The sequence below is a fragment of the Anas acuta genome, chromosome 17, assembly GCF_963932015.1.
Source record: "Anas acuta chromosome 17, bAnaAcu1.1, whole genome shotgun sequence".
NCBI lineage: Eukaryota > Metazoa > Chordata > Aves > Anseriformes > Anatidae > Anas > Anas acuta.
In genome coordinates, this window is record NC_088995.1 from 6189695 (window position 1) to 6210737 (window position 21043).

Genomic DNA, 21043 nt, shown 5'->3' on the forward strand with positions numbered 1-21043 from the left:
GTAAAAACAATAAAAAATAATTCTGGTCTATATTAGATGGCCTGTTTCTTGTTTCTTCTTATTCCTCTTTTTTCTTTTTGTTATGCTCACTGAGCTGTTTGCATTTTAATTTTGGAGGAGGAGGGAAAAGAGGAAATAATCTTTTGTAGAAATACACAGTAATTACCAGTTGGACTAAAGTGGAGGCAGCAATTGATGGCATAAAATGGTTATGTTTTATGTCAAAATACTTCCAAATGGCAGAAAATTGTACTGGAGTTAGTAGTAAGAAGCTGCATAGATGAGAAATTATATCTTTCTTAGGAAGAAAAGTGTGTGTAACGTTCTAAAGAAAAATTAAATTCAATCTCTGATAAAGATTTAATTTTTGGTCTCCATCAGACATCATAGTAGATTCTGAATACAAATAATAAGTGAAATAAAAGAACTATAGTTGATGGATACATTTAATTAGGGTTTATTTACCATGGGCTATATAAACACTTTTGTTTCTATAAGGGGAAGGATTTGTATCTGCAAGTTCTGCCTTGAACATTTCAAGTTAAAAACAAATGTTTTAAGAAAAGAAACTAACATAAAACAGCCCAGTGTTGGCTTTTGTGTCTTTGTAAATGTCTGTGGCTGTTTCTTCTTGTCTGAGGGAAAGAGCCATTCATTAAATTAAAAGTGAACCAGTTAAACTGGACCTTTCATTGAAGAAAGTCTCCCAGTGATCCGTGCTTTATTTGGTGGATTGTCTTACAACACAAATAAACCAAGTTTTTTTCTTTTTTTTTTTTTTTATCTTGGGATCTAAAAATACTAGAAAGAAAGGAAATCCAAGCAGGGCAGAAAATACTAAGAAATAATCTCCTATTAAACAGACCCTTTGCCTCCATATATCTCAAATTGTGAACGTACACCAGAGAAACAGACTCGTATTCCTTTCTCAGGTTAAAAGCAAGTGACAGAGGAAATCGAATTCAAAAGTACCATCAATGTTTGCCGTGTTCAAAAATAGATAGAAATAAATATACACTAAAAATCCATGGTTACTGTCTGCTGGCAGCTAATTACTAAGTGCAGATGATACTGCTTCCTTCGAAAAAGAGTTGAAACCAGAGAATCCTATGTGTATGAGGATACTGAAAAATGCATGGATATTCAGGGCAGTTTCAAAATATTTTATTTTATTTTTTACAGACAAAATACTTCAGAATTTATTTAAATATCTTTTGGCTGATTTAAAACATTCACATTCTCTTTCTTTTCAAATATTGTGAAGAGCTTCACAAACATTGTGTGATAGACGGCAGCAAAGCAACCAGTGTACTTTGTAAGAACAATTACAGTAAAAGAAGCAAAGCAGCTTGAAAAATATTTTTATCTTTTTATCTCCTGCAAAGTGTTTTTATTTATATTTTTATTTTTGTGAGACATTACACGGAATATTTCCAAGATTGAACTCTTTTTTTTTTTATCATTGTGTACTTAATGAAAAATAAGCAGAGTAGCAGCGTACTCTGACGTGCAGGACTAAAGGTTGGAAAAAAATGGAGTCTTACACACTGAAACTGTAAGAATGTAATATTGAATTTTGGAAGGCTGCTAGTGGCTTGGGATAATTTATATTTTTGAACAGTGAAACTCATGCTGTAAAGGATTCCAAAGATGCCCAGAATTGTCTCTTGATGATCATGCTGATGGGCACTAATTCCTTCTGCATGTCTTGTATAGGCACATACACTCATGTATACGTACATTCACAATTTTTATCTTCTGTGGGCTCTAAAAATAGTCTTGCCTTTTATCTTTGCCTGTCACTAATGTCCATACATAAATATAGCACATCCCATAAAATCTCTTCTGTGCCCACAATGAGCCTCTAATTAATACTGCATATAATTCCATAACATTTATTATTAATAAGTATTAATATAATTTTAAAAATCTAGAACCATTCTCAAGATTATGACTCTGACCTAACATGTCTAGGATGAAAAAGTGCACAGAGTGGATAGCTGCATTTCTTATTCTCTTGGCATAACAATCAAACAAAATTAAATGAAATCAAACAAATCAACACTAGGACATTTTAATAACCATATCACTTTCTGTGCATATGATTCTTTTTAGTGATACAGACATGCTTGCACTGATGGTGCAAAACCAAACAAAAACCTTTACTAATAAAATTACCATTGTTTGTAATGGTTCTAAGTTTAAAGAAGAAGATTTGGTATGTGTTCATCTGCGCTTGTGATAGAAAGTATGTGCAGGTTTAAACCCTTGTAGTTGCATGGACTGTTCTTCTAGGCAATGTGAAGGGGAACTGAGCAGGACAGAAAGGGCTGTCAGACAGCTAAGTGAGAGAGAGTGCAGTGGGCCTAAGAACGGTGGAAGTCTATCTGTGTGAGAAGTTAGTGATAAAAGCTCACAGGGAGAGGTGGGGAATAGAGAAAATCTCTGTTCCCTGCGGTATTCTCTGTCCTCATCTTCCTAGAAATCTACTGAAAGTCTGTGTGATGTTTAATGCTGGAAACAATAGTGGGAATTTTCTTGTATCAATAGGTCTTCTCAGAATGGAAGGAGTATGGAGCTCAGCAGATTTCTGCTCAGGACTGTCCAGCCACTGTGGGAGTCATTGCTTTCGTTCCTGAGAAAAAGGTACTGCAGCCTCTCCGTGTAGACCAGGATCATGTAGGGTACCAGTCGCTTCTAAAGTGCAGCTACTTCTAGGGTAAAGTCTAGGAGTTAACATTGCACTGGAAGAATACAGAGCAGTTCAAAGTCTTATTTCTTAATCCTTTAAATTTTATGGGACTTGCAATGATTTTATGCTGTTTAATGCAATGAAGTGGGAAAAGATAATCTCTTCTAATAATCAGTTTGTAAAATCAGCTCATGCTGGTGACTTGAAAATTCTGGTCTAGTAGAAGTTGGAAGCTAAACTGCTCTTAGGCAGACCTGATTCAGAATAGTTTGTTTTTGTCTTAGACCGAACTAAAGTACTTTTCTGACTGCCATCCTGTCTTAGAAAAACAGATTTTCTGAAGGCTTCAATTCTCACCTAGGTAAATAAAGTAAGGATTCAGTGTATTTTCTCCACCCAGGATTCATCAGATGGGTTTAGTTCATTCAGAAAATCTATGTTGTAATCCCGCAACCTAAATATCAGCTAAGCCTTTCTGAAAATCTGGCCTTTTGTGCAAAATGGAGCAGAATGCAAACTTTTGACAAAAACCAAGGTTACGTGCAAGGGCCAGTAGGTCCTGGGTTGCAAAGTGCTGCTTTCATCAGTGGTGACCACTTAAGACTTTTAGCTGGGAGCTAGAACAGGTAAGTGTGGGCTACCGTATATGTGATTTGCCCAGAAGTTTTGTTTATAAGTAGAAAGGAACTCTGTGCTTTGCCTGTTTGCCCAGGATTTCCTGACATTCAGCAGCCTTGCCGGAATGCTACTTTTGCTGTGGTTGCTGAATGTCCATGGGCACCACAAACACAGCTGCTGTGTTGTAGTGCAGGGTAGGATGTACCGCACTGGGTGATCTAAACAGACAGAGAATAAGCCTGACGCGTTCTCAGCACCCTAAGCTGACTGCACATGCTTGTAATCAATTGTGGAACACATTCAGATTCGTTGCAGTCTGCACATAAGTGCATATTGCTGTCTAGGAGCCCTTTCTATCCACCAGACAGTGTTGTGAACAGCTTGCAGTGTTAGGAAGTGAAAATTTCCAAACGCTTTGTACACTTGAACTTCAGACAGTTTCCTCATACTAATTAAAGCTGGTGAGTGGGAGTGCACCAGTGCTCTTCTGGCATATGACTGGTTTCTAGCTGATACAGATTAGAAGGGTTTGGTGTAGCTTAATAATAGTTGTGCTTCGAAGAAATGTTTGGTTTATACAGTTAAAAAGGAAAAAATGTTTTGTGTTGTAAAGGCCTAAAGGGCATAATCTGTACTATGTGATCCATTTGCGTTACAAGCTACTACACTGAAGCACAAAACAGCCACTTGATTTCTTAAGCACCTGAAGAGGAAGAGAGGCAGGGGGCTGAAGGGTGGAGAAGAGGGGAGCAAACAAACCTTGGCTAAAGCTTTCACAACAGAAGTTTCATTGTTTTAATTTAGAAAAAGTCATATGTGTAAAAGTTGCATGTTTCCAGTGTTTCTATTAGCACATATAAATTGCAGTTGTTAGAAATATTGTTACAGATAGGAATGCATTTTCTGTAAGCTCTCAGAGAACAGTGCGGGAAGCAAAATAAGAAACAAAAACCATTTTCCTGTTTTTTTTTTTTTTTTCTTTGCAAAGACAAGAGTCACCTAAAAATGAGGGGATTAACTATTATGAATCAATAGGAGGCACTTTTGAAAGAGGAAGCATTGCCATCCAGATTTGAGGGAAATGAAGCGTTTATTGGAACAAAAATACCCTCTTTGTTCAAATGTTACTTCATTGAATTGTGTATTCCCTTCTGAAGAGCACGGAAAGCAATTGAAGAAAATGTTTTATGCCACTCTTCCTTTCTTTTGCCACTCATGCCTTTTTCTTTGTCTTCCTGTTTCACCTTGTTTTCTGTGTGTCCATCGTTCTCATTAAATTACTAATCAATGCTTTTCTAATTAATGCCAGTTTAATTTAATGTTTAATGAAGCTGTGTCTGTGTGGGGTGTTTGATTTCTTTTTGTGATTCTGGCCTAACCATTGAGATTAGCAGCATCTGTACAAAGCTACAAAGTCCCTTGGGGCACTGAGCAACAGTTCAAACTCGTTTTCTTCTTACAAAATGAAAGTAACTGGCATGTAGGATTAGTAGAAAGTATCCTCTTCATAAAGTGACTGGGACTGTTTACCTTGCAGCTTTCTGAATCAGTTGGAATTTGTTCATTTTCTTGTAAATGATTAAAGGTGGTGGAGTTAGGTCCAACATTACTGTAATGTGGCTGCAAATTGAGCTGGAAAAACTGCTTGCAAACAAAATGATGTGATAAAGCTGGCAAATTTTGTCTGTAAATATTCCATAAGTGTTTTTACAAGCATACATGTCATTGGAAAATATTCAAAAAATGTTGCATATAAACGTATTTCAGCTTGTGGGTTGCTTACAAACAGTTTTCTGAGATGTTTTTTCCTTGACTACTCACAAATTTTTATGCCGTTGGTCTTATAGATCATGTGGTTTCATTTCTGTGTGTTGATTACATGTCTCACAGTGCCACAAGAGCCTTATCAGCAAGGCTACGTGTACACTGACAGAATAGACACTTATACAGAGGTGGAGGGGCATAACACTTCATAACATTTTCTTTACCTACAAACAAAATTTTTCTAGCATGTGTTTGCAGAGGATTGACCTAAAGGGTAGTCATTACTGCTGAACTGACTTTGTGGTTTGTTCTTCTCTGGGGATCGAGATATACCAGTGTTCCCAGAGAAGCACTGCTAATCTGAGTGGTCCTATGAACTGTTCAGCCTTTTTTTTTTCAGAAATTCTGGGAACTGCAATCCTAGGACATACTTAGTAAAGCCTTGGAGCCCTCGTGTCTGTAGGCCTCAAGACAGCAGTGTTGTACAATATCTCCCCAAACAGCATGAAGCAACAGGCAACGGTGTATTTCCTGAGACTAGCAGGAGGGAGTGCAGGAGTGGGGATTGACGAGACAGTCTTTGAATGTCAACATTGAGCCAATCGTTTGGCATTACCAGATCTGTTCAGAGAATTAGGGTTGTGGTGAATAGATGTCTAAACAACCCAGTAACTTCCTCTGAAGAGAACATCCAAGCAGTCCTATGATTGCTTAAAAAAAATAAAATAGGAAAAGGTGTTGGTGTTGTCTCATAAACACACACTTAGTGCTAGAGACAGTGTTTGTTATTTCCAATCAAATGATTACTTTACTGAGGATTATTTTTTTTCGAGTGGTATTGGAAAGACATGTCGCTTATGTGATGGATTCTATCCATCATAATCTAGCTTTTACTGACTCTGTGGCTCCTCCTGTCATGGTAATTAAGTTCAGCCTCTGCTGGCACCAGCACTGCAACGTTTAGATGAAGGTGGACCATTATTAAGGAGCATCATCATATTTTTCCTAAGAGACTCTGCATTGAAGCAGAAAGCATTTAGGACACATTTTAGCTTATTTTGAGGTTTGTTTTTATTTCAGTAGAAAGATTTGCAGCATGGTTATGTCTGTTTACGCAGTAATGTGCAGAAAGGAGGGTATAGATCAGAGTATTTAAGGGAAACTGAGAAAATGTGCATACTTTGAGACCTGTACATGCTTCTTATATAGCCCTCACCCACTGCTTCATACAACCGCTGTTTACATTTGGAGCTAGTGGTTTCTTAAATGCTGAGAGCCCACAATTGAGCCCAGATTTCCAAAAGTGCTTGGCACCCAGCAGTTCTCACTGAGACATTTTTATGGCCAGATAATCAAAATTGCTCAGCATGGAAGAAGCTAGGGAAGTTAGAAAAGCTAGCCACTTACTTTAATTCCCAAATAGAGTCTGGGTTCCTCAGAAAAGCTGGTTCATTTATTACAGATCCAATCACTGTGTGCCTATCCTGTAAGTACATTTTTCTCTTATGGACATAGAGTCTATAATATATATCCTTCAAAAACTTTCCCACTTGTTCTTCCATATAAATTGTAATTACATTAGTTTCATTGAATTTGGAAAGCTGTTGGTACTATACGAAAGAATCAAAGTTCAAATGAAAATCAGATCCGGTAATTATAGGATTTTCTGCAAGCATTTTTCTTTTCAGGCTTGACTTGGAAATGAAATAAAGACAAGAGACACCCGTTTCCAGGTTAGGAAGCAAACAAAACCAAATTGTAAAGGGTGAGGGTTGCTTAGATGAACTGCTTCTTATAAAGCAGTTTGACAGCTGGAAAGAAAAACATTGAGGTAACTTGTAAAGTGAATAAGCTTTTAGCTGTTACTTTTGCAATTTCCCACTTAGCGTTGCCTGTCCTACTGAGCAGAGGGACTTGGTAGTACATAATATGCCAATAATAATAGTCAGCATTTACTTTGTACTATGAAGACATTAGCTAACTAGCCCAACACCCCTGCAAGGTGAGGAAATAGTATGATTGCCACCTTGCCTCTGGCGCAGCAAACACACCAGCAGAGGTTAAAGTCAAGGTTTGCCAAGAAAGTTGCTGGTTGCGTTATTCTTCCCTCATTTCTTATAGCAGCTGCAGAACCACCTCTTAGTGTCTCAAGATGCATGCTTCCTCTGTGCTCTTCCAAGGGTCTGATCCTTATCAACGAGCCCAGGAGAGGTGGATTGCTTGTAAATTTACGTCTGAAAGGATTTTACTTAGCTAATAGCAAGCAACACTGTGGCTAGCTTTAGGGAAGAGATGCATAAGAAGTGGCTTGCATGGTGTGGGTTGATGAATTTAAAAGAAGCTTGTGTTTTAATTGCTTTGGTACTTTTGAAAATGTATGCATAAGTCTTTTCTTCAAACAAAAGGAGCTTAAGCTTTTTTAGACAAAGAGGTCTCTGACTCTGACTTGAGGCGTTATGATACTAACTGGTTGCAAGTTCATTGTGTTGTTGGATCAGCTTCCTTGAACACTCTTGTTAGGGAACCTTTGCCAGAAATTGTATTTGAGGCAGGCTTAACATGGTGGTAAATGAACTCTTTCATCTGCTTTCTTCCAGCAGCAAGTGCTAGCTTAGAAGTAAACGTGCTGAAAAGGAAGAAACAAATGCGATGTCTGTATGCTTTTTTTAAAATGGTAATCCTAATAGAGGTTGCTGCTACAATATGTTAAAGTATTTTATCTATTGTCCTACAAAATACAGAAACAGTTTGAGATTTTTTTAATGGTATTTAATATGTTTTTTTATAATGTGGGGTATTTGTGATTTATCTTTTCCAAGATAAACTTTTAAAATCCAAGTCTTTTCTCTACTTGCCCTCTCTTCTTCTTGGTTTGGATTTTTTGCTTTGAGTGTATCTCAAAATCTAGAATTAGTTGTACAGACATTTGATTGCATAATGCTTCTTCCTACCACTACAACTTAATTTCTGTGATTGGGGATATTATGCTGTGTAGTATTGCAAGCAAATTCTTGTGAATGATGATGTAAGCAATGGTTTGCAACAGATTCTCTTAATTTTTCATCTCAAGTGCTCAAGAGTAGACAAGAGATTTGGAGATAGCAAGGACAGAAGATAAGTCTTTAGGAAGGAGAGGTTTCCTGTGCTTTAGAAAAGTCAGTTACATATGAAAAGCAACTTTTTTTTTTTTAAACATCTCTATGAATTTCATTTTCCTCTTAAGAGTGTTTTCCTTCCAAACAAAAAATGTTGCTGATTGTCTTGCCTTCCCTTTCTTTGTTTGTTCTTCCCTATTAAGTTATTGTACCTGATTAAATTGACTTTTTGTTGTTAATTTTTGGTTAAAGATGAAGCTTGAAATTGGTCCAGTTGATAGTAAAGGAGTATTGAAGACCCCAGATGTGATTAGCACAGGGTAAGGAGGTTCAGAAAACCAGTAGTCATGTCGGTGTAACTTCTGTTCGAATCTGATGCTCTAGATAACAAGCATGTTAGTACTTTCCAAGTCTCTATCCTTTATCTCTGGGGTGGGGAAGCAGGTTCAGAAAATAGTGTTGTTTATTTGACAGGCAAACAAACTCGTGACCAAATGCATGGATGACCAGCAATTGCTATCATTAAAGGATCTCAGACAGTGGCTACTTCCTTGGGGGGCCATTAAAAATCCATTGGCAGTTGCATGTGGCTTAAATATACAGCTTGAGCTCTTCCTCTTGCATTCTGCCTCCTTTTGCCCTTGTAATTTCTACTGGAGAATTATTTGTCAATTCCTTAACGGTGATGTTTAGTTCCCCTGGTGGGGTAGAGTGCAGACAACAACTCCTGGTAGAAACCAGGATGGTAATTTCTACCATCCTTCTATCCGGATGGTAGAAAAAGAGATGATACTGCCATCTACTTCAGTGTTTTTATTTCCAGTCCCCCATGCATTGTTGTCCCCTTGTTTTCTTTCTTCTCCTACCAGTGGTTAAGTGAGGAGGAGAAGACAAAGTTAGGTAACAAGGTTAGTGCTGAGGCTTCAAACTCAGATCTCTCAGTAAATTACTTCTGTCTGATTCCAGATGTGAATCTGGAATGATTTGATTACCCTGTAGTGTATGCAGACCAAAGAAAATTGAGTCCACATGAGCTACTGTCATCTCTACTGACTTCACAAGAAAAGGTGATGTTAGATTTGCATCTGTCTTAGTGTTATCAAATCTTTTCAGTATATGGGGTGTGTCGCATTCTGGAATTTTATTAAAATCTTATTGTTAACTAAAGAGTCAAATTTCTAGTCTTCCTGGTTGTAGCCTGAAAGGAATAGCCTGAAAATGTGCTCCGTAAGTGTGATAATGGATGGGAAAACAGGAGGCAAATTAATATAACTCCCACTTCTTTCTTTTCAGAATTCAAAGTTACTGGCTGCTTTTTGTTTGTTTGTCTTTTCGGCTTTAGGATCCTGTGACTGACTTTCAAATTCCTGGAACTGTGAATTTCTGCTTTGGTTTTCCAAGTATGCCCATCCAATTCAGGACTGAATGGGAGGGAGGAAGCTCTTAAGTCTCTGGCTGCTTAAACTTGTGTAAAGAATCATGCTGAGAAACTGCTGGCATGGAAAAGAAATGGTGATAGGAAGTGCCGCACTTACTCTCAAATGTTCAGTCTGGGAGCAGAATTTTTACCATGGTGAGTGGAGATATTACATGGCATTTGCAGCAGTGCATGTAAATATGGATGTTGAAACTGGGACAAGCCATGTCCATAAGATGCCATCAGTACAGATACTCTCTTTCTGTGGGGCATGGCTACAAATGCCTTGGATTCAATAATTCATTGAGGGAACATATTTGCTTTACAACCCCTCATGCAGAACTCTCTGTCATGCTGTTTGCAAGCCCAGAAACAGCCATTATAAAATGAATCCTTTCTACTGTTGAACAAACATATCAAGACCTTCTGATATTTCACTCACCATGTAACATCACAGGCCACACTGCTCCAGGAGAGCCTGCTTAAGCCTTTTGTTTCAGCAAAATGCACACCTGCCAAAAATAGCATGAAGGCTTACCAGCCAATATTTCTTCAAACAGTGCTCCTACCCTCCCACATCCCAAGCAAAGAATGTTTGTGTGTTGCTGCCAATTTCTGCCAACGGTTACAAGCAGTAGGGAATGCAGGAACTGCCACTAAGTTTCTGGAAGAACAAGGCTTGACATATTTTGGCCAAAGAGAAATCCGTAATCCTTAAGGAACAAAGATTCTGTTTTCATGGAAATCAGTCTAATGGGAAGGGAAAGGCAGGGAGATGTAATTCTAATTCAATGGGATGTATACAAAGTAAGCCAAAACAGTTTCTTAGCAGAAAGCAGTTCTGTGATTTTAGTCCCATTAGGGTATATCTGGAGTGTAGCCAGCTGCTTCAGTGGAGTTGCTGTGGATTTACCCTCGTGAGACTGACATCAGAGTCTGGCTCACAGGAGCAGCTCATCTGACTTCAACCAATGGTAGCTAAGGTCACTATCTACCTCGCTGAGAGCAGCTCTAGATGTTGACGTTAGGGTATTTCCAACCACAGTCTTTTAAAAATTTTCTTTTTTGAGGGTAACCAGCGTCTGCTTCAAAAGTATTTAATGACCTTTCAAAAGGGAGCAGTCCATAGGCAAGGCAACACTATGCTACAGTGCAAGCCACCTGCCTACTGGAAAGAATGCATCTATTGATGTGTGCAAAATAGTTTCTTGTTCTATGACACTGACATTCCTTCATCACTCAAGATGCTCTGGGTAGAGCTACCATGCAATGCAGTTTCTGATTTCTCATTGATCCTTTAAGGTACACGTTGTGGAGTACATCTTGAACTAGAGTTTCTTCTTTAAGAATAGTCTTCCTACTGTAGTTCCTATACGCAGTAAATGAACTTAAGGACAAGGATGTCCAGAATTTAGCGTGCTCAGTGAGGCAATGATATGGTTGTTTTATTTTGTCCTCTTAATTTCTCAAACAACTGCATAATCTTTAGTGGAAACCCCAAAATGGATTTATTGTTTGATTAATCAATGATTCAGTTCCTTATCAGCTATGATTTGTTATTAATGGAGCCATAACAAGGCTGTGCTGATTTGTACAATGCTGATTTTTCTTTGATGAAGTCAAGAGCTGAAGAGTAATAAGAATTCTCCATGGCTATATTGAATTAAATACTGTGCATGGGGTGTGTTTAAAAAAAAATTAATACAAATTAATATATATATTTTTTAATTTATTTTATTTTTGTTCTCCTAACCTTCCTTGTGATACGTTTTAAGTAGAAGGTCTGGGAATTTCCCTTCTTACCCTACCTCTGCATGTTCAGTAACTTTGGGATTTATATTATATGGCTAATACTGGGCTGGAAAAAACATCCACTAGATTTACATCTTTTTTTCTAAATGGAACACAGTATCACTTTAGGTTTTCTTTGAACCAACAAAGAGAAATTCAGTTACAGAACAAGCAAATTCAGTAACAAAGTTCAGGCCTGTTGGTTGTTGTGTTTCTGGGCTTCAGAATAGTTTTATGTGGGTCTAGATTTGAATTTCTGGTTGGATCTCTGGCTGCAAGTAACCCCGAAGTATCTGTAGGCTTACAGTGTCAGCCAGTAGCTGACAGCGTTTACTGATAATCTGAACTAAGGCCTGAATTAAAAGTGTGACAAAGGATCAGGGGCGTGAAACACTGTGAGAAATACAAAGGCAAGTCACTGGAAATAGAACCCTGTCCTGGTTTCAGTTAGGACAGGGTTAGTTTTCCTCCTAGTAGCTGGTAGGGTGCTGTGTTTTGGATTAGGACGAGAAGAGTGCTGATAACATGCTGATGTTTTAATTGTTGCAGAGCAGTGTTTACACTAAGCCAAGGACGTTTAAGCTTCTCGCTCTGTCCTGTCAGCAAGCAGGCTGGGGGTGCAGCAAGAGCTAGGAGGGGACAGACCCAGGACAGCTGACCCAAACTGGCCACAGGGGTATTCCACACCACAGGGCGTCATGCTGAACAATATATAGGGGTGGCTGGCTGGGGTGGGGGATGCTGGGCTGCTCGGGGTTAAACTGGGCATCGGTCAGTGGGTGGTGAGCAATTGCATTGTGCATCACTTGTTTTGTACACATTTTTATTAGTAGTACTATTATCATCATTATTGTTATTATTATTATTGTTATTTTTCTGTTTTAAACAACTGTCTTTATCTCAACTCACAGGCTTCACTTTCCTGTTTCTCTCCCCCATCCCAGAGAGGGAGAGGGGAGGGTCAGCGAATGGCTGTGTGGTGTTTAGCTACTGGCTGGGTTAAACCGCAACAAACCCCCACTCGTTCCCAGATAGGTTTTAGATACTTTCATTCCTCTCTGTTTCTCTCTGTTCCTTAAGGAGACTGCTTCATTCCAAATCACAGCATCACTCTTTATTTTACACGTTGCAAATGGTAAGATGGAATTTGTTACCTTTTGCCATGAATTTAAAGAGACTGTGTTAGTCATGTGTGGTAGAATCATCTGCAAGTCTTACAGATACTTCAGATGAACAGGCAGTGAACTCTGCTTATGTTTTACCTGTTCAGTCTAATAACAGGTATTTTTTTTTTCCCCTTTGGCCTCCTTGTTTTAAGTTTTCATAGACTTGTTGCCATTTTGAGATATTAATTTATTTGGAAATACAGAAATAATGACAGCACTGATGGGACAAACATTAATAATGTCCCTGTTGCAATGTAAGGTCAATTTATACAGGACTTTGTAAGACCTAAACTTAATTTGAGAAATGTAAAATTTTATATTTAGGTACAGATATGCTGACTAGCTAGGAAGGGCATAAATGTCCTTTAAATTTAATGCTAATCTATGCAGCATTGGAATTGAAATATATTCACATCCAGAGCTTCATACCCAAGTACTATTATTTTTTATGGTTCCATATATTTAAAAGTTTAGTTCCATTAGAAAGTCAGTTTTTTTCTTACAGGGGTGTTTACTAATCCTTTCCCTTTCAAAACATCACTGATTGGCCCAAGTTGCCAGCCATATGACCTTCCCAGGTGTCCATATGCGGTTCGCTAGGTTTTGCAGGTGGGCGCTTCTGTATAGTGTATGCAATTTACAAGTTCTTGGTGCCCATTCTCTTTTTGGTTTCTTGTTTGCTCTGTATTCTTTTTGTCAGGCTTGCAATGGAACACGTGATAGTATTGCTTCAAGTCATCCATCTTACATTATTATAAGACACTGCGACTTGGAAAAATAGTCAGAACATCACTGGAGCATACTGAGAACCCTAGTAGAATTTTGGGCCTTTTCTTATTAGAAGAAGAAGTCAGTCTTTGAATATCATAAACATTTATTATTTTTTTTTATTTTAAAAAGGGTGTTTTCAAAAAATCTTGTTTCATATGTTCACATTGGAAATGTAGTTTGATTGTCTTATTAAGTCCTCATAAGAAGCCTGGCAGAATAGGATCTATTTTATTGTGCTTCTGACTTGCTTAAACTCTGTTGTTGATCATCTTTTGGTTTCAAACAATTCTTAATATGACTTTTTTTTTTAATTGTATATTGTTGATCTGATCCACTGTAGCTGTTCTAAGTCAGTAAGGAAAGCATAAGTGCTTAACAAGACTTCAAGCCAAGAAATATAGTGTAGGCATAAATGCTTGCTTCATGCTGCCATCCTTACCAGCTGCTATTCTCAGCTGTGAATCCATGAGCCTTGAAGCATTGTTTGAAACAAAGCATTTTTCAAATGTGCAATATCAGTTATACGTACTTTCATAATTTAATACTGTGGTCTCCCCACTAAAAATAAACAAACAAACCTTCCTCAAGAGAGCAAAACATGAGTCCTTCAATAAAACATCTTCTAAAGCCAAAACAATTCTTTGAACTTGAAACTTGAGTGTTCTAATCTGGATTTTACAGGGAGAATGAAACCCTCAGATCAAGGGAGGTTATAATCTAATTTTAAAGTTCAGAGTGCACAAATTTAAGTAACATCAATTCTACTTAGGAGATTAAGTAGATTTGAATTGTTCTGTAATTTTAATCTTTAGTAGGTATTATGAACACAAGGATGCAATTTTAAAATGTCTTGGAAGTAATAGTAATGGAGACAACATTTAGAGGAGATCCTATGAAACTGCATTTGAAAACTTGAACCCAAGGGTCTGATACAAAACAGATAATCAGGACTCAGTGTAGAGCTATGCACTTCATCCTTCACAAGATAAAGTCAGCTGAGCTTTGTGTTGTTAAACTGGTTGGCAGGAGAGATGTTTGTGGTACAAAAGTTCCTGTTATTGAATGAGAGGATCCTATGTTAGGTATCATCTACAGAGGTTATTTACCTTCAGTAGGAGTCTGCAGCATTCCATGTTTGGAGAACTCTTAAGCCAGTATAGTTCTTACAATGCTTTTTGTAACTCAATTGCAAGTAGTTTGACTTGGCTTTGATGATCATTGGCTCCACTGCCCACATGAAGGGGATGGGAAATGAAGTAGATGCTCAGCTGGTTGTTCTCCTTAGAAAAGAGACTCTGGTGTTGGTATAAGCAGCAAAACAGTTGGCCTTCCCTTCCCCCTGCATCATGACCACTTTTCCTTTGCAAAGCTTTTATATAGAGCGCAAGGGCCTATAAATAACAAGGGAGCCTATAAATAAATACAGCTGTGAGCCGACAAAGGCTTCTGACAAATGATGTTTATTGAATTTCTCACGTGTGGTCCCGTTTGAATCCAATGATGGGGTTTGCTAAGTTTTCAAAAGTGTATTTTGTGCCAAGGCTAGGATTCCCCTCTGTTGGGCAGAACAGGGAGCTTTCTGGATAGCTGAGTAAGAGAGAGGAATAGAGAATGAGAAGATTTTTTTTCAGTGAAGCTGAACTTATGATATTAACTTTGGACTAACCAATCCAGGATCTAGTGCCTGTTGTTTACACAAGAGGGTTTATGAGGGAAAGTGATCATATCACTGCAAAGTGCTGGCTGAAATGTGAACACCCCTCCCCCTAGTAATTAATCCTGAAATCATTGTCCTATAAATGCAGTCATTCATATCTAGGTTCAAGTGTGTGTTATTGTAGCACTCAAAATTAGTGATCAGTGATGTAGGTATGGCCTGTTGCGGTGGGGGTTGGATGGATGAGAAAATAGAAAGCCTCTGTCCTAAAGAGTTTGGAGTCTTCCACTTGAGCCGAAGTTCCAGGTCTGCTGGGTGCATAAAGTTGGTTGGATCTGACCCATAGCCACCATGGGAGCTCTATTCAGGTAAATTGACAAAGCATTAATTACTTCAAAGGAGAGCTAATGAGGCAATAAACCACAAGGGTGAAACTCAAATGGTTTATAGTACCATTAGTAGGCTGAAATGGAATTATAATTAGAGCAGGGCAAACGATTCATAGTCCACAATTTATCCAATGGATTTAGTGCTTGTTTCTGTTCATGAATTATGCACAAGTAGACATATTTTAGGAATGTATTCATTGTTTGAAATTGCTCAGCAACCACTTTATATGGAGACGTTTCTGCCTATAGGGTGATCTTTGCACAGGTTGCTTCTGTTCCTCTCTGCTTATTTGCTCAGGGACTATGTGCATATATTTGTGTTCTGTGGTGTGTCACTGAAATACTATGGCGGTTCTATTTCCTGAAATGTTATTTAAAAAACAAACAAACAAACAAACAAAAACTGTTAAGGGATATGCAGCAATTGCCTAAACTCGTTAGAGAAACCTTTCTTGATCTTTAGGGTTTTTTGTTGTTTTGCCTGAGGAGCAGTCCCTTTGCAAATTGCTGTGCAGGAGAGAAGTAACCTCCGCAATACTTGCTCAAGCATCCATCTAAAACATTATAAAACTTCTGTGTCCAAAGAAAAATGTGATTCAGAAATGATGAAACAGGCACAGGAGAGCTTTATTCCATTGCTCAGATCCTGACTTGAGTTAGGTGCAGAATAATTCACACAAGCTTTTCAGAATAAGTCTTATCTCAAGGTTTAAGGTGGTTTGGGGTGAGCTCCTAAAATTCTTCAGATTGGAGCTCTTCCAGTTTGCATAAAATACTTGAATTACACAAGGGACCCTCCTATGTCATGGGATATTTTTGCTGTATCTGCTATGATGAATTTGGAATTGCTTACACAGGGGAATGATGTTGATGAGAGGGGACGTAATGTTTGGAGGTGGCAGTGTTCACCCACTGATGCTTCTTGTCCCTGGATGATGTGTTTGTGTGTTTATCTTGCTGCTTGCAGACTAGTGTGTAACAGGCCTGATGACATCCAGCTCCTTTTCAGGCAAAAAATATAGGTAGTATTTCCTAGTCCCTAAACTATCCATTAAGATGTACTGGTGTGTCAGCTTTTCAGTCAAAATGTCTTGGGGCCACTTTATTTTTCTATTACAATCCAATGCTCTTCTGTACAGGCCTATTCAGAAGAGTCAGAGGTAAGCCACAAACCTGGATCTTCTTCTGAAGTTGCTGTATGTGCTTGTCTTTTAATCAGGCATTTACTTCTGTGCATCTCAGGTGACTGACAAGCTGAGGTTGTTGGGGTGGAGGTGCTTTGTGCTGCCCAGTGGTCGCCTGGCTCCACATTTGCCTTCCTGAATAAATCATGCATTCTCCTTTTTGTATGACATGTTTAGTTCCATGATTTAAGAGCTTTAACATATAGCTCTTGTTTGTTCTTGCTTTTGTTAATAACTAATCATGAATTATCCATGAATGGGCTAATTAGGCATTAACCGTATATTATATACCAACCAAAGGATCAGATCTTTCACAGACATCTATGGTAGGTAGTAACTACTTGAAATATCCCTGGGCTAGGAATGCCTGTGTGTATTAGGGAAGATCTTGCAAATTCTGGCCTGCAGGGTAGTCACAACATAGCTCAAAAATCAAAACAAGTCTTACATGGAATGAATGCCTCGTAGGGAAAAAAGTCAGGATCCCAAATGATGCAAGTGGTGAAATATGGATCAAAAATGTGGTGACATATTGTTTCAGAAGGGACAAGATTATTGGAAATTATTTTTGTTTTCAATACAAAATTTTGAATGGAACTCAGGTAGAATGAAGTAAGGAACAGAAAGACTGCACATATGCTGTAAGATTTTGTAGATTCTGATAAAAAGATTTTATCAAAAAAAAAAAAAGAGGCAGAGAAATACTTCAGAACAGCTTATAATATTCTGGGTGACTGAGAGCTCTTCTGCCATGGTAGCTTAGGATTTCTGTATGCATCAAACGTGCCTGAATGCGGTAGAGTAACGAGGAAAACCATTGGTGTAGAAGTGAAGTGAACAGAAACTCAAGAAAAGTGTACCAGAGGTGGCTTATGTGGAGTTTGACGGAAATACCCATGTTGCAAATACCACAGAACCAGGATTAAGTTATGTCTAGGTGGAGTGTCATGTCGGTGTTGTCAGTGAATGAGCAGTAGTTCATTGATGTTCTTCTGTGTGCCAATCTCATTCTGGTTCTGATGCCTGACCCCAGGGAACCTCATATGGTTCTGTCTGCCTTCTGTTGCCTCTCTCAGAAAGTCAGTGGCATCTCTTCAGCCTGCCTTCATGAAACATTTTCTTGGGTAGCTGATACTGATGGGCCTCAGAATGACATTACAAAACCCAGTCTCTTGGTCCAGTAGCACTTCTGAGTTTCAAAGCTTTCTAGCTGCCTAGCTCCACACCGAAAGCATGATTTGGCCTGTCCCCACCTCAGACATTTTGTATCTTGTTTTGTGTGTGACCCAGCAGAACCCAGTTCCAACTCTGAATCAGTGTACAATAAAATAACAAACTTGTCATTTAGATGTTTGAATTAAAAAGATTGTGGAGTCTGTTTCTACCAAATGACTTTTTTTTCCCATCAAATATTAATAAAGCTTGGCTGTTTTTTTTTTTTTTTTTTTTTTTTTTTTTTTTTTTTTTTTCAGAAGAAAAATATCAAGAGGCATAAATCTATATTAAAGACTAAGTGCCTACCAAATGGAACTTTGTGCACATTTGCTGTGGTTTCTCGCTTTCTTTTTACTCAAGTGTTACAGAGGAAAGCCAGCGAAAACCACAGAGCAACTATTTTCTCTCCTCCTCCTCTTAGCTCTTAAATTTTAGTTTGAATGCTGCTGTTTTCTATAGCATGCATTTCTGGATGCCTGATTTAAGTACAGATGCCATGATGCATGATGAAAGTCAAAGGGTTAATCTTCTAGGGACTCGAGACTAATGGCCCAGTAATGTTCACCCAAGAGGGAATTGTAGCTGTTTTGGAGCTCAATCTTAGTCACTTCATAATCATTTGGAAATTTCCACTACAACTTTGGTGGCAGTAGGAGTAGCCCTTAACAAGGGACAGCAGTGCTTAAAGTTCATGTGCTGTGTCTTGGATCAAAACCTTGTTCCTACCTCCCCTCTTTCTGCAACTGCAGTAATCAGCTGTAGTTTTGCTTGATATGCCTACCACAGTCAGACTTTCAGCACAGCTCTGCATATGTGTGCCTTTCGGTTCCTTTCTATCTCTGAAATCAGGGTTGAAAATGTCAGTGCAAGTTGTAGGCGCTGACGTCTAGCAACGCCATCGACAGCAACGCTTAATGGCTTGTGTGCCTGGTCTGTCTGTGCTGCGGTCATACAGCCTCTGGCACCAGGACCCACTTCTTACTGAGATTTACTTTCTTTTCCAGTGTTTGTGTGGCTTAATTTCTTGGTTTCATGAGCTTTATACACTACAGCTTGTGTGCCCTGATGCTGGCATTGCTGGAAACACTTCAGTGAGGAATCCATAGCTACGTTACATCTCTGCAGAGGTGTTTCAGCTGTTAGTGATGAAACCCTTGCAGCCTTAGCTCCTGAAACCTCCTGTTTCAGGTCTGTATGTAGCAGAAATTCAGAAGAGGCTTGTAGCTCTTTCAGCATAATCTTAATTTTTCCCTGAAGCTGTTATTTGCAGTTCTCCCTCCTCTGTCCTGTTTATTCTATATGCATGAGAGTGCATCTTACTGTTGTGAGCATTATATTTGTGATACCTGAGTGTTGCTGTATATATATGGAGATTCACATATATAGAGATGCAAATATGTATGCATTCTGACAAGTTATGGGAAATATAACTATGCTTCTGAGCATGGCTTGTGAGCAACACACAAGCATGCACCTGGAAGAGTTTACCCAGGTCTGTATGTGTCACGTAGGTGAATGTGTGCCTATTGGATTCATTGCTCTGATGTTTGTTGCTGTAAGAATTCTGACTTAAGTCCAAATTCTCTTGTGCAAGTGCTTTGGATTTTGGGTCTCCACCCCTTGCTAATGTGGTCTACCAATCTTTCTTTTATTGAAAGAAAGAAAAAGAAAGATGGAAGGCAAGAGAGAGAGCGGTGTAAAGGTCAGCTAGCATTGCAGCCTGACGTGGAGATTTATAACCCTCCAAACTCTCCCTCTCTCTGGCAGCATGTCTTTACAGACTCACATTATCTCTATTAATACCAGCCACAAGGTCATTACTCAGGCACTGAGTCTTCCTCCAGCATAAATATTTATACAAGGCTGACCTGCGGCTGCTGCATTTGCCTTTTATTTGATTTCTGCCGCCTTTTGTGTCTGTCAGCTAACGTCTTTAGCTGCTCTGTCTGGGACAGTGGGAGCTGAGAGAGGAGCCAGGGAGGGGTTAAGAAGGGAGTGCAAGAGAAGAGATGGAAAGAGAAGAGGGGGATTGATAGGAGGCTGATATTTTGTGTGATCCCAGGGGATGGAGACACAATAAACTCTTTATTTCACACCAGGTGAAATTTTTGAAGAAGTCTGCCTGAATCCCATTGCAAAATACGGAAGAAAAAAAAAGTGGAAATTTCCTCATATCTGCTCAAGAAGATAAGAGTTCAAGAATCCTTTATGTAGAGAGTCTTGGTTTTGCTGGAGGTTAGTGGGATTTTAGAAGCCCATTTCAGGGAATAAGGTTATAGCTTGCATGTAGAAGTGTGAGTGAATATGGAAGTGTGCTGTGTCTGTATGCTGCCTGTTCTCTCAGGTGTGACTTCGTGGATGTACATCTACACTCCCCTCGACACTTACGGTAATACCACCAGCCACAGATGCAGATACCTCTAGTGGGTGAAAGGGAGCTGAGATTGCTCTGTTTCTGAGGTGATATGTGTTCTGAGGAGCAGCCTCAGGATCTGTGCTGTGGTCTTGTGCTCTTCCCTCAGCAGAGTTTTATCTCACCACGGTGGTGAGATAAAATTAGGAGTTGGGGATCAGGAATGGGAAATTGAGAGAATTGCAGTGGGTGCCTAAGCAACGTTGTTTTGCTTTCAAGTGTGATACAAGTGCAGAAGCTGAAATGAGAAATCCTGAGTTTAACCATGTGCTAAAATACATCATGACACAACCCACCTTAATGCTAACAGCACTTGATACTTAATGGCACTTTTAACTGCTAATATATCCGTGTTCCTCCTGAGGTGAAGGTGTTCAGTGCTGTGGTAGTGGAGATGCACTAATAAAACCAAGGATAATTAAAACCAAAGAATTTTACTGTAGCAGTGCATTAGCACTGCCTTAGCATTTACTATTTAGAATTACTTTAAACCTGGTAATTTTACCTAATTAATTGTGCTTTTTTTCTGTTTCCCTAGATATTGGGTACTGCTAAAGGTCACAGACTTTGCTAGGTGGTCTAGAGTTTGGACCTAGGATAGCAAAGGCTACAATCCATTGATATTTTTTGTTCTTGAAGAAATATTGTTCAGTGTTTGCACAGAATTTCCCCAACACCCTTTCAATTCTTGGTCAAAAAAGGTAAAATTAGGCTAACTTAATCACAGCCTTTCAGATAAATTTCTCTACTTTCTGAAAGATTTCTTAATTTCATTCTTTTCTCCTCCTTTTGAGGGTTCGAGGAACGCAAATTCTGCCAACCATCAGGATGCAAATCCTGCTCAGTGCTACCATAATGATTGGAGAGGTTT

General features: G+C 38.8%; 1 long non-coding RNA gene across 2 annotated transcripts in view; it reads left to right on the plus strand.

Annotated features, from left to right (window-relative positions):
• Window positions 1-21043, plus strand: part of LOC137841273 (uncharacterized) — a 121848-nt gene that overhangs the window by 69355 nt on the left and 31450 nt on the right. For both annotated transcript variants that reach the window (XR_011088524.1, XR_011088525.1), the window contains exon 3: window positions 2551-2646. This is a non-coding gene — a long non-coding RNA (uncharacterized lncRNA). The remainder of the gene's footprint in view (window positions 1-2550; window positions 2647-21043) is intronic.